This window comes from Rhinolophus sinicus, linkage group LG14 (genome assembly GCF_036562045.2).
Source record: "Rhinolophus sinicus isolate RSC01 linkage group LG14, ASM3656204v1, whole genome shotgun sequence".
NCBI lineage: Eukaryota > Metazoa > Chordata > Mammalia > Chiroptera > Rhinolophidae > Rhinolophus > Rhinolophus sinicus.
The window spans coordinates 21,290,300-21,305,432 of NC_133763.1; the positions used below are offsets into that span (position 1 = coordinate 21,290,300).

The window sequence follows — 15,133 nt, forward strand, 5'->3', positions numbered from 1 at the left end:
AGGACTTTACTGGGGAACAGTGTGTATTTCCAGAACTTTTTTCATGTCAAATTTTTGTCCTTTCAATCTTAGTTGTGGAAGGCGCAGCTCAGCTCCAGGTCTAGTTGCCATTGTTAGTTGCAGGGGGCACAGCCCACCATCCCTTGCGGGAGTCAAGGAGTTGAACCAGCAACCTTGTGGTTGAGAGCCCACTGGCCCATGTGGGAATCGAACCGGCAGCCTTCGGTGTTAGGAGCACAGGGCTGCAACCGACTGAGCCACCAGGCCAGCCCTACTTTTACTTTTTTTTAAAGACTCCTTTTCTTTTCATTCCCATGCCAGCTCCTCCCTTCTAAAAAAAAAAAAAAAAAAAGAAAAAGGAAAATATTTATAATTTGTTTTTTTCTTGTTGATGAGAACATGAACATAAAGCACTTAACACAGTACCTAACAGACCAGAAATATTAATCTCTATCTCCTTCTTTAGGGGAGATTGAAACAAACAAAACAAACAAACAAAATTCCTTGCTTTCTGGGTCTCTCTATTGACTCCCTCTTGGAAGAAGTTACATTTGTAAGAACTTGAATAATCTGATTTTATCAAGGGTCCCTTCTTTTTTTTCCTTCTCTCACATAGTTCCTCATCCCCATCCCCAGCCCCCAGGTTGCATCTATCTCAGCCCAAGGGGTATTTTGCTCTTTTTTGAGGACTGGGCTGGTGCCCTGACATTGGGGCCTGTATTTGGCCAAGCTTCCCTCCTGGCTATCTGCCAAAGTGCTCTTCAGATGACATCACTCTCTTTTCCTCAGCTCCCAATGACCCCTCATGGATTTAGTACTAAGGTAACATTTTCCTCCCACCCAGGATAAGTCTTTTGAAAAGTACTTTATTTGGGGGTGGCTGGTTAGCTCAGTTGGTTAGAGTGTGGTACTAATAACACCAAGGTTGTAGGTTCGATCCCTGCATGGGCCACTGTGAACTGCGCCCTCCTTAAAAAAAAAAAGAAAATTAAAAAAAAAAAAGTTCTGGGTGCGGGCCATTAGCTCAGTTGGTTAGAGCACGGTGCTTTTAACAACAAAATTTCTGGTTCAATCCCCACATGGGCCACTGTGAGCTGTGCCCTCCACAACTAGATTGAAACAATTACTTGACTTGGAGCTGATGGGCCCTGGAAAAACACAAATAAATAAAAGTTTTTAAAAAAGAAACAAAAAGTACTTTATTTGAAGATAATTTAAGTTGATGTGGAATTTGGGGAAAATCAAACAAATAACCCCAACTTATGTGCTGGGATTTTATTCCTTCCCCCACCATGTGGACACACACTCTGATCTAAACTTTATCATGGTTTTTGGTGCCTCTTTCCATCATTGAGAAATACCTGTGTCAGGATGGGATTTCCTGTGCCCACACACTACTCTTTTCTTTCTCACACCTGGGTGGGAAGGGAGGTCTTTGAAAGACAGAGTGAAGAGTCACCCAATTTATGCTCTGATAGTCCTAGAAAGTCTTCTAGTTGCTCCCTTCTGATGAATATGCAAGACCCTCATCTACTCTATGGTGCACAGTAAGGATCCTCTACTGACCTTGCAGTACATATAGTCAGCTGTCAACATGACTGGAGAACTTTTGTTGCCATACAGGTGGACTTGCCAGAACCCTGACAACTACTCAGGGCAACAGGGATGCAGGGAGGGACAGGTAAGCCCACAAGGTAATTCATCCTCTAAAAACAAAGCAAAAAGTCTTTGTACCATATGATTTCATTTATGTGAGATTTTAGAAAAGACAAAACTATGATGACAGAAGGTAGATCAGCAGTTGCCTGGGGGCATAGGTGGGTGCAGAGGTGCAAAGGAACATTAGGGAGTGTTTTGGGATAATGGAAATGTTCTACATCTTGGTTGTAATGGTGGTTAGATGATGGCATAGACCTGTGAAAATTCATCAAATTGTACCTTTAAAATTATACCCCAATAATTAGCAGATTTTTTAACAAAAGCAGTGTAAGACCACTTTACTTAAAACAGGTCAGAGAACCAAGAGTGCAAACTGAACCAGCTCCCTCTATTCCTTTCCTTCCATATCTCCTGGGGCTCTCCTTCCTTGGAGATCCATGGTCTGGATGTCCTGGATGTTGACAGAAGAGAAGCAGCCCCACTGAGTGGGGCTGATTGCTTTGCTTATTTTCTCTCTCTTTCTTACTTCCCTCGAAGCTCCACAGGTGTTGTGGAGGATAATAGCAGTACATTCTAATAATGAAATAAATCTGGAATCAGGTTCAGCTCTCTTCTTCTCCTAACTGGACCTTCTTGAGAACCAAGGGGAATCATAACAGAAGTCCCAGATTCCATTTCCCCAGGTCCTTCTAAACACAGGTGCTGTGCCATTCCTTTTCCTTTGCTGTTTTGCTGGGTCTAGAGAACACAGCATCCTACCCTGCCACTGCCTGGCCCCCTGGTGGCATTACACCAGACGTCAGGTTCTTTGCCCTCTCCATCCACCCTGTCTTTAATAATGTCTCTACAGTTCTTCAGGAAGTTCCAGAACTCACTTACAGCACAATGTATCTTTATATGTTTTTATTAATCCGAGGGATTTAGGATTGGTATGAAATTTATTACAGCAAATTTGAATCATTGCACAATTAAACTGCAACTTTGAAGAAATTTCCTGAGGGAGTTTTTGGTTTTTGGGGTGTTTTTACTTGAAATTTTAATAAAATAGCCCCTAGGTCATTAATCTGCCTGCGCAATCAGTGGGGAATGTGTTCACACCTGCAGTGACTTATACTTCAGACCTCATTCAATTATAAATCTGTGACTTCAACTTACCTACCGAGGGCACTGAAAGTCATGAAAGTATTTTAAATCTACTCGACCTTAAGGGATATCTTTATAATTACAGTTATGTATAAAATTTTGCAAACTCAGTAAGCAATTCTTGACGCTACTGAAGCTACCGTAAACAAACACAAAAATGATGAGGAGTTGCCTTAAAATTGAAATCCTACTCCGTTTAATCAACAAAGAAATGCTTTTATTGTCTATAATTTTCATTTATTTTTAAATCAACATATAACCATGATGAAAGGACATTTCTCAAAGAAAAGTTGAGTAAATCCACCATCCTTTTGATATTGGGAGTGAGTGGGTGAGATCTCTGCTGAAACCCCACTCTCAGGAACATGCAAAGGGAGAGCAAAAGCCCACTCAGGCTTCTATTTGTTGACTCAGGATTTGAACAATAGAGGGCCAGGGGCCACTATGTTAGGGCTTTGTGACTTCTTATTTCATAGTGTCTATTTCTCTATGGTAAGAAATCCTTAAAGAAGAAATGGCCTTATATTCATCTTTGGAGAGAGCAAGAAAATGGGAGCTGAAGAGAATCCTGTTTTGGAGGACAAACCGCCCAAAGAAGAGACCCAGTGGTGGCTGCTATCGAAAGGAAAGCATTTTTGGGACCCTTGGCAAAGAAGAAAGGGGAGATCAGGGAGTTGGCGTGGGTTTAAGGTACAGGGGAATAGAAAGTGTCCACTGTGTCATGGCTTGAGAGCTCTTGTTTTCCTCGTGGGAGAGTGGGAAAATCATATCGCAGTTGGCGGGAACCCCACCTAACACCTGGAATATGCCTATTGGATGCCTACATTTCTTACTTGAAAGTATCCTGATCTCATTTTCTGAGCTCTGAAAAATAAAATCTTTTTTGAGTGTCTATTCTGTGCCAGACATTGTACCAAATGTCTTCACACACAGTAGCTCATTGACTCCTGAATATAGCCTTGTGAGGTGGATGGCAGTATCCTCAGTCTACAGGTGAGGTTTAACTAATGCAATCCAGTAACAGCTGTCACTTTTGCCCTCCATGGATAGTGATGGATAGTCCCGCAGAACCTACAGGTCACTGCAGGTGAGCCCCCTGCCCAGCATGCCCATGGGCCTGCTCCCACGTCTCTGCCTAATGGGGCACTTCTTCTGGCACCTGGCTGGCACTCCTCTGCTGTCTGGGAGATGAATTCGATCTTCTTCACCCAAGGACTCACCATTCTTTTTTTTTAATTAGTAATATTTATTTGTGGTGCATTGCAAGTCGCTCAATTACATCCATATTTATTTCTGATTGCTTTGCAAGTTGCTCAGTTATGCCTTTTTTTATCTTATTAATTTCAGGTATACAAAACAATGCAATAGTTAGATAGTTTGCCCCTCACAAAGTGATAACCCCCCTCCCCAATCTATTTTCCCTCTGACATTGTATATATCTATTAAAATTCCATTGACTCTATTCCCTATGCTACACTCCATATCCTGTGACTATATATATATATATATATTAATACATATATATTATAGTTGACATTCATTACTATTCAACTTCAGGTTCAGGTGTACAGTGCAGTAGTCAAGCATCTACACCGTCCATGAAGTGGTCTCCCTAATAAGACATGTTCCCATCTGACACGCTACAAAATCTTTACAACATTATTGATTATATTCCCCAAACTGTCTTTCATATCCCTGTGGCAATATTGTAGTTACCAATTTATGCTGTCTAATCCCTTCCCCTTCTCTCTCATCCCCAAACCCCTCCCTTCTAGCAGCCATCAGTTTTTCCTCTATATCTCTGAGACTGTTTCTGTTTATTTTGCTTATTTATTCAGTTCTTTCAATTCCACATATAAGTGAGATCATATGGTATTTGTCTTTCTCCGACTAACTTATTTCACTTAGCATAATGTTCTCTAGGTCCATCCATATCGTTGCAAATGGTAAGATTTCATTCTTCTTTAAAGCCAAGTTATACTCCACTATATAAATGTACCACAGTTTCTTAATCCAGTCATCTACCGATGGAAAACAACTTGGGTTATTTCCAAGTTTTGGCTATTGTAAATAGCACTGCAATAAACATAGGGGTGCACATATTTTTTTGAATTAGCATCTTGGATTTCTCTGAATAGAGATTTAAGAGTGGAATTGCTGGGTCATAAGGTAGCTCCATTTCCAGTTTTTTAAAATACCTCCATACTGATATCCATAGTGGCTGCACCAATCTGCAATCCCACCAACAGTGCACCAGAGTTCCATTTTCTCCACAACCTTGCCAGCACACTTGTTGTTTGTTGACTTATTGATGATGGCCATTCTGACCGAGTGAGGTGGTATCTCATTGTGGTTTTTATTTGCATTTCTCTGATGATTAGTGAGGTTGAGCATTTTTTCATATGTCTGTTGGTGATCTGTATGCCCTCTTTAGAGAAATGTCTCCTCATATCCTCTGCCAATTTTTTAATTGAGTTGCTTGTTTTTTTTGGTGTTGAGCTGAATGAGTGTTTTATAAATTTTGGATATTAACCTATTATCAGGTGTACCATTGACAAATATCTTTTCCCATTCAGTAAGATGTCTTTTTGTTTTATTGATGGTTTCCTATTCTGTGAAAAAAATTAAGTTTGATGTAATCCCATATGTTTATTTTTTCTTTTGCTTCCCTTGCCCAAACGGATATATCAGTAAAAATATTACTCAGGGTAATGTCTGCAAATTTACTCACTAGATTTTCTTCTAGGAGTTTTATGGTTTCGGGTCTTACATTTAAGTCTTTAATCCATTTTGAATTTGTTCTCATATATGGCATAAGGAGGTGGTCCAGCTTCATTTTTTTTTTGCATGTGTCGGTCCAGTTTTCTCAGCACCATTTATTAGACTGTCTTTATCCCAATGTAAATTGGTGCTTCCATTGTCATAGATTAAATGACCATATATGAATGGATTTGTTTCTGGGCTCTCTATTCTGTTCCATTGATCTATGTGTCTGTTTTTATGCCAGTACCATGCTGTTTTGATTACTGTAGCCTTGTAGTATGATTTGATGTTGTGTAGTGTGATACCTCCCACTTTGTTCTTATTTCTCAAAATTGCTGTGGCTATTTGGGATCTTTTATGGTTCCATATAAATTTTAGGATTACATGTTCTATTTCTGAGAAAAATGTCATTGGTAGTTTGATAGGAATTCATTGAATCTATATATTGACAATTTAACTATTTTAATTCTTCCTATCCATGAACATGGCATGTGTTTCCATTTATTTGTATCTTGTTTGATTTCTCTCTTCAGTGTCTTATAATTTTGTGACTACAGGTCTTTTACTATATTGGTTAAATTTATTCCTAGGTATTTTATTGTTTTTGAAAAAATTGTAAATGGGATTGCTTTCTTGATTTCTCCTTCTGATAGTTTATTATCGGTGTATACAAATGCAATTGATTTCTGAATATTAATTTAGTTTACGTGCCAACCTCCTTGATGCTAAGATTTTAAGATGGTTGAAAGCCTTTAAATCTGAGAAAACAATTACAGTACAAAGCATTTTTTTTTAAGATTTTTTTTTTTATTGGGGAAGGGGAACAGGACTTTACTGGAGAACAGTGTGTACTTCCAGGACTTTTTTTCGAGTCAAGTTGTTGTCCTTTCAATCTTAGTTGTGGAGGGTGCCATTCAGCTTCAAGTTGTTGTCCTTTCAGTCTTAGTTGTGGAGGGCGCAGCTCAGCTCCAGGTCCAGGTCCAGTTGCCGTTGCTAGTTGTAGGGGGCACAGCCTACCATCCCTTGCGGGAGTCGAAACCGGCAACCTTGTGGTTGAGAGGACGTGCTCCAACCAACTGAGCCATCCGGGAGCTCAGCGGCAGCTCAGCTCAAGGTGCCGTGTTCAATTTTTAGTTGCAGGGGGCGCTGCCCACCATCCCTTGTGGGAGTCGAGGAATCGAACTGGCAACCTTGTGGTTGAGAGCCCACTGGCCCATGTGGGAATCGAACTGGCAGCCTTCGGAGTCAGGAGCATGGAGCTCTAACCGCCTGAGCCACCAGGCTGGCCCGTACAAAGCATTTATGATACAGATTCAAAAAGAAATGCACCGTATCCCAAGATTTTAGTAGACTGATGATAGTAACTCGATATTTTCTTTAAAATGTCCTAGAGGGTGCCAGCCTGGTGGCTCATGCGGTTAGAGCTCCATGCTCCTAACTCCGAAGGCTGCCGGTTCGATTCCCACATGGGCCAGTGGGCTCCCAACCACAAGGTTGCCAGTTCAATTCCTCGAGTCCCACAAGGGATGGTGGGCAGCGCCCCCTGCAACTAAAATTGAACACGGCACCTTGAGCTGAGCTGCTGCTGAGCTCCCGGATGGCTTAGTTGGTTGGAGTATGTCCTCTCAACCACAAGGTTGCCGGTTCGACTCCCTCAAGGGATGGTGGGCTGCGCCCCCTGCAACTAGCAATGGCAACTGGACCTGGAGCTGAGCTGTGCCCTCCACAACTAAGACTGAAAGAACAACAACTTGAAGCTGAACAGAACCCTCCACAACTAAGATTGAAGGGACGGCAACTTGACTTGGAGAAAAGTCCTGAAAGTGCACACTGTTCCCCAAAAAGTCCTGTTAAAAAAAAAAAAAAAATGTCCTAGAGTATGAAAAAGAAAAATGTTGAATCTTCAGAATCATAAAAACTGCATTGACATGTAATAAAAGTCTGTCTGTCTTTGGTCATCATAAAATGCAGACTCTCTTTTTCTTCTGGGGTCTGGGGTGTCATGAGACGTCTTCTTATAACACAGGCAGTTTTTGTCTCTGCTGAACATTTGCTGGTCCCTTGGCCTGCTACAGCTCAGGAAGCAAAGCAACATGACCAAATGGTGATCGTAGTTCTGACAAGTTCACATTGTGAAAGGAAAATGTTCCCTAAGGACTTAAAATACTTGTTCACCAGCATAAGGTGGCAGGAGGAAGACCCTAGGCCTTTGTCCCCAAGACTTCTTGTGTCTTCTGCCCAACCACTCTGTTGTGGGCCATCTGTTTCTTGTGCACATACTCTTAAGTCATGTTCCCATTATTTGCACTGTTTAGAGCCTCATAGGCAGAGCATTGTGAATTGCTGCTTCTTGTTTCTACAGAGATTCCCATACAGACCAGAGCCATTGTCAAATCAGACCCTTGACTTTTCCCCAAATTCTTATCTTCTGCTTCAGAATTATCACTTCCTTGGACAGCTTCACTTTCTGTTCATTTCTATCACCAGGAAAAGTATATGGCTTTCTCTTTCTGTACCAGGGGAAAACCAACTTTTTTGTTCCGTCTTGTAAGTGTGACCGTGGATAAGATGAGGCCTGGAGAGCAAAAAAAAACATGGCTGACCCAGGATGCTGGACAGTGCAAAGTCACCTGGCTTGTGCTCCTTACAGCCATGAGCCCGGAGTGGATTGAAATGGGGGAGGGAGGTACAGGCTTCCAGGTAAGAAGGGGAGACAATTCCCAGTCATCACCATGCTTATCAGTCAGAAGCAATGTCCAAATTGTACTGTGATGCATTACTACATAGTTCTCTTGAGGCTAAACCTTTTAGGATAAAATATTCTGCAACTCTGCTGTGTATTTTACATTTCAGAACATTTTCTGCTGTCACTGGTTTCTGTTTTGTTTTGTTTTTAGTAGCTGTACAGATTTAATATTTTCAGGGCAAAGACATCAACTAATACAATGGGGCAAATTGTAGGTTGCCCATTTCAGGAAAACTTTTTTTTTTTTACAATGTTGAGAGAAAGGATGTTTATTATTGTGACTTGACCATAAATTGTAATTATCAATTATAAAAGTTACATAAATGCAGGCTGATCATCTTTAAAGTCTCAAAAAGCCAAATATGAATAAAGGACAGACAATAAATTCAACTGAAAAAAGTTTTGACTTAATTCTTTTACATGTTATATGAAATCTTAGGAAGAATCATTGCAATAATTATTCAAAGTAATATTAAAGGTAACACAAGAGATGTTTGGTCTTAAATGTAAATTTAAATGTATAGTGTCTACAATAATAGATCAGAGCAAAAGTATATCTGCAATTTCTAACAGAAAAAATAAGTTAGTTTGCAAATACTGTATTATTTGTAAGAAAGCAGATCAAGGATAAAATATTGGATAGTCTTATGAACCAGGACAACTTTTAAAGAATAGTATTTCAGGGTAGTTAAAATGAGCCACAATAAAGGTCTATGCATATAATTAAATTGTTTGTTATACTGAAAGCCAGTACAGTTGATCCCCGAACAATGCGGAGGTTAGGGGCGCCGACCCACTGGACAGTCGAAAATCCACATATAACTTCAGTCAACCCTCTGCATTCGCAGATTCTCAACCTTGGGAAAGAAAATACTGTTTTTGATCCATGGTTGGTTGAATCCATGTATGCAAAACCTAGGAATACAGAAGGCAAACTGTGTATTTATTGAAAAAAATCCACATATAAATGGACCCAGTCAGTTCAAACCTGTGTTGTTCAAGGGTCAACTGTATTTTTATTTGTAGTTTACAAATCAAAACATAACAAATAATTATACATCAGTATTGGTAGGAATACCAAATATTATTTCACAACTGCCACTATGTGTTTCTTCTTCTCTAACGCAATCGGCACAGATCCAGGCTTGCTATGTTTGAGATGATTCACTTCTTTTCGTCAATGAGATTCTTTCATGATGTGCTGTTCTTGAATCTCATAGATTTGCATCTGATAGATTTTGGTAGATGGCGGTGACAAGTAATTCATTTTATATGAGGATGATATTGAAATTTCTCCTTCAACTTCTGGTTATAATTTTTGACTACTTTTTCTCTTGATGTAAGCACACCCAGTTTTTCAGAAGAATTAGCTTTACACAGAAATGTTCATTTCATCAGATCTACACATAATGTACTTGCTATCAGAAGTCCATTTTACACAGATAACGTGTTGCATTCTTTTTGTGTGATAGACTTCCCTGCTTCTGCTTTAATCCACAGGAAGGATTCAAATAGATTTATCAAAACTGGTGGACACAAACTCCTTCCCAGTGGGGGCATAACCCACATCAAGCACTGTGGAAACATGATCCATGTGGACCATTACAGGAGTGTCCAGTGCATGCATGTCAAAAGTATGTAAGTTGTAATCTTCATTTGCTGCAGTGAAAATGAAAGCTTCCATTGGGTTCCAACAAATTGTATTTCTTCTCATGTCTAAATGACCTTTCTCAGAGGAGTAGCTTGCCCCATATCATATAGTACTATGTTCCTGTCAGAAGCACAACTTCCCAAGAGAAATGTCTCAACTGGATTAAACTTAACACTACTTATACTGTCAAATCCGCAGGTTCATCCCAAATGTCTATTTGCTGTCCACGTGTGTCAAAAACACCTTCTTTCCAATAATGATCAATTCCTGTATACATTGTCTTCCCTAATATGGTATGCAATGGTTCTTCCTCTTCTCCAAAACCTGGTCCATCCATTTTCCACTGCTTCACACTTTTGTCATCATCAACAGTAAAAAAAGGAAGTCCCACAAAAGCGAGTACATATTCCGCACACAAAACCTTCATGTGCTTGTATTTTAGGATAGTTTCATTTAGTCAAGTTCCAAATTCTAACTGCTCCATTACATGCCCTAGAAAGGACAATAGCCAGGCTCTTTGGATGCGTTGCTAAGCAATTGACTCCATCTCGGTGACCATCTAGAGAAGCAAGGAATGGTTTTGCAAATACGTATTCCAGTTTGGTAGCATTTAAAGCTCTTATGCATTCTTGTGAGACCTCAAAAGGATGTAAGGTAAGATCATAGTTTCTTGAAATTCACTGTAAGTCCATCTTGGTTTCACAGACATAGTTGTCTGGGTTTCGGCTCAGCATTTTCACCTTCATCTTGGGAGCCAGTTCTCCCCAACTCCACGAGTCTTTCCCTCCAGGTCTGGTTATCGCCGCCTCCTCTGGCGAATTCTCTCAGGAAAACTTTTAAGCCTCAAACCTAAGGGAAGTTTTTATGTGAGAAAAAACACAAACAAAAAAACAAGGATAGATTATAACCTGGATAAATTGTTATCAGAGCCTTTAAGCTCTCTACCAACTAAATCTTAGTGAAATCTGAAAAACAAAAACAAAAACCAATGTTACCTGCAAGATGACTTCTTAAAACAAGGCTGTACCCCTTAATCCAAAGTGTGATGGAAATAATTACTTCAAGGGCCTATCTTAACATGTCTTTGTGGTCAGAGAGGGCAAGAAGTGTCATTCAAATTACAGTAATCCGTTCTTATTTATGTGGTATATATTCCAAGACGCTCAGTGGTTGCCTGAAACTGTGGATAGTACTGAACCTTATATATGCTATGTCTTTTCCTATACAGACATATCTATGACAAAGTTTAATTGATAAATTAAGCACCATGAAAGATTAACAGCAATAACAATAATAAAATACAACAAATAGAACAACATATATAACAAAAAAGTTATGTGAATGTGGGCTCTCTCTCTCTCTCCAGTAATTTTTATATTTTTTTACTCCAAACCTTCTCCTGAATCTCTGTAACCCGCTTACTTGCAGTAGATGACTTGGTGTCATGAATTTTAGGTGATCCCTTGCTGAAGTCTTTGTACAGGCTCAATATTTTCTGGCCCAACATGTTACTGTCAATTGGAATTTGTTTTCTGTTGAGGTCTTCTATCCACAGATTTAATGTCTTTTCCATCTTAACTAAGTATTTATCAAGCACTGTTGCCATAATGTTTGAGGTGCGACAACAAAATTAGCTCTGATTTCTTTTTCCTTCTTCACAATTTCATGGATAGAAGATTCGTTTTTATTGTAGATCTAAACAAACTCAGCATACTCGTTTTTTGTCGCGTCCAGCACAACACGGGCTTGTGAGGGTGCGAGAAGGAGCGGCTTGGGTTAAGTTTTTAAGAAAGAAGCAAACAGAGACTTAATGCAGTTAAATCTCTCCGAAGGCCAGGGGTCTCTCAGTCTCAGAGGACTGGAGCCCAGAATAAGGCTGACTAACGGTTTTTATTGATAGGTATACAAATACAAGAAACTAACATTGTTTCTTACATGGTCTGTGAGACTCATACATCATAGCAGAAAATTCCAATCACCCTTTGTCTGTCAACAGCCTAAACACAAGGTCCCATGATGTCTTCATTAAGGTATGTACCTTCTCAGTGTCAAGTCTCTCATATTGTAACAGTTCCGTTGAGATAAGTGGAGAGAACTGATCTTTATTGTCTTCGTGACTTCACTCACAAACAGGTGCCAGGGAAAAGCCAGAGCCAGCAATGGCTTTTCCCAGGCAGGGGGAAAGGGAGGCAAGGCCCCTTCCCATATTTTTCTAAGGCAACTCATTGGGGGTCCTCACTCAGTTCTGCCTGGCTTTGGTTGTATCTCCTTTGAGATATCTTACCCGTCTTTGGCTGCAAACCATCTTTTGGGGACCAGACAGAGACACATAAGGTGTAAACGCAAGGATGGAACAGAGTCCCAGAAAGGCACAGCCTCACAGACTCTTCTTTCCTTAAGGAAAGACACGGGGGGGACAGTTGGCTAGGCTGTTGTGTGACTGCAGTTTTTTCACTTAAGGAAGCACTTAACAGTTTTTCTTTGGCACATCCAAATTGCCAGCATCACTACTTGTGTGCTTTGGAGCCATTATTAAATAAAATAAAGGCAACTTGAACACACGCACTGTGTTGTACCTGAACAGTCGATTTGATAACCCACATGGCTACTAAGTGTCTCTACAACATAGAGACACTGAACAACGGGATGATCCAAGTTGAGGGCTGGATGGAGCAAGATAATTGAGATTTCATCACACCACTCAGAACTGTGGGCAATTTAAAACCTGTGAATTGTTTATTTCTGAAAATTTTCATACAGTATTTTCAGACTACAGTTGACTGTGGATAACTGAAACCAAAGAAAGTGAAATCATGGGTAAAGAGGGAGGACTACTGTAATAACTGAAGTGGGTTTTTTTCCAGCCTATTCTATATGCCAAGTATATAGGAAATTTGGTGGGGACATGGGGGGAGGAGGGAGTAAGTTTTTGCCATTTACATTGTAGGCAAACTACTACTTTGGTTATCTGCAGCTGGAAGGTGCCAATTATTTCAGCTGTGTTTCTTTCCTTTTATGACATATTTCAAAAAATCATTCGGTGCAAAACCAATATATATTGACTAATTATTTGAAGTTTTTCAATTGAGATGTTTTAGACCTTAACTGAGCTCATTTTCCCCTCTTTTACTATTTATTCTTAATAAAGGCATAAAACTTTATGAATAACAACATGATATTAAATAAACATAAATTTATTAAAGAAGGAAAGTTTATGTGTGTTTGTTTAAAGTTAAATAAGTTAAATATTAACTTATAATTTTACCGTTCTGAAACTGACACTTAGAATTGAGATCTGTTGTCTTATAAGGTTTAAGTTGTTTTGTAACTTTTAAAAAGTGATCATATTATTACACTTTCTGTGAGTTTGTATTCTGATAAAATCTTTTTCATGCACATTAGTTGTGGATTGAATTTTTGAAAATAGAAGTAGGTATTTTATATACAGATTCTAGGCTGGCGTTGTAAATGAAACCAAGTTATTTCCATTTGGTTACTCGTTATGTGAGCTTATGAGCACTTTCTTCGGGTGCTTTCTTGGGGGATAAATGCTTCAGTTTCTTTACTTTTTTCAGTTTGGAAATAGTATTTAAGGTAATGCATTTTCGGGCAAAAGAGAAGTAACCAGAACGACCGTTGGTTCCTTTATGCGAGGTAACCCTAGATGGCGCTGTCCCCGAGGGAATTGATTAAAATTGACTACCAAGCTTTTTAAGCCTGTTGTCAGGGGTTGATTTGGTATTTTGTGTTTTCCAGAATTCGGGTAAGAATATTCTCTTCAATTTGTGTTCTTAATGAAGTTCTGCCTTTATGAATAAGAATTTACAATAGAAACAAACGTGGACTTTTTAAATAATGTAACATAATGTAACTCTGAGATGTTGGGTAAAGGTGAAGGACAGAATGGTAACTCTGGCTTCGTGGTACCAGGAACAGACTTGTTTACCTTTTTGTTGTTGTAAATAAACTATATTTTTAGAACAGTTATAGATTTACAGAAAAATTGCAGGGATAGTACAGCAAATTCTCATATGCCTTGCGTCCAGTTGCTCCTATTATTACCCTATTACCATTCCATTAGTATGGTACATTTGTCATAACTAATGAACTAGTACTGATATGTTACTATTAACTAAAAACCCCACTTTATTCAGATTTCTTTCATTTTTACCTAACGTCGTTTTTCTCTTCCAGGATTCCATCCAGATTGCCACATATTATTTAGCTATCAGGTCTCCTTAGGCTTCTCCTGGCTGTGGCACTTTCTCAGACTCTTTGTCTTTGATTAACTTAATGGTTTTGAAAGTTACTGGTTGGGTATATTGTAAGATGCCCCTCCATTGGAATGTGTCTGATGTTTTTCTAATAGTAGACTGGGATTATGGATTTTGGGGAGGAAAACCACAAAGATAGAGTGCCATTTCATCATATCATATTAACACACTATCAACAAAACTAATCACTGTTGATGTTGACTTTTATCACCTGGCTGAGGTAGTGTTTGTCAGGTTTCTTCACTGTCAAGTTACCTTTCCCCCTTTCCATACTGTACTCTTTGGAAGAAAGTTACTGTGCACAGTGAACACTCAAGGAGAGGGGTGTTATGTTTCGCCTCTTTGAAGACAAAGTATGTACATAAATTATTTGGAATTCCTCTGCATGGGAAAATTTTCTCTTCTCCATTTATTTATTTATTGAACTATTTATTTATACCAGTGTGGATTCATGAATATTTATTTCATACTCTGGGTTATAATCCCATACTATTTTATTTATTTTTTTACTCAGATTGTTCCAGCTTTGGCCTTTGGGAGCTCTTTCAGTTGGCTCCTTTGTCACTTTGACATACCTCCATTAATTTTTTTTTTTAAAGAAATTTGTTTACTTTTTAATAGATTTTGTTCAGTCTACAAATACAATTTAGCTCCATTATCCTGTGAACATTCTTCTTTTCCATTATTAAAAGTAATACATAATGATGAAAATTGAAAGATAGATAAAAGCAGAAAGAAAAAAAAGCCCAATTCAATTTTTGTTATTATTTGAGTGTGTTCTCCTGAAGTTTTATTTTTTTTTTGTTTTCATTTTTGTCATACTTTTTTTTTTTAACTTGTATTTATTTAAGTGTGTTTTTCCAGGACCCATCAGCTCCAAGTCAAGTAGTTGTTTTC

At 38.9% G+C, this 15,133-nt stretch overlaps 1 pseudogene; it reads right to left on the minus strand.

Moving 5' to 3' along the window:
- Nucleotides 1-9,395: 9,395 nt before the first annotated feature.
- On the minus strand, nucleotides 9,396-10,671 carry LOC109434264 (DDB1- and CUL4-associated factor 13; annotated as a pseudogene).
- Nucleotides 10,672-15,133: the final 4,462 nt, after the last annotated feature.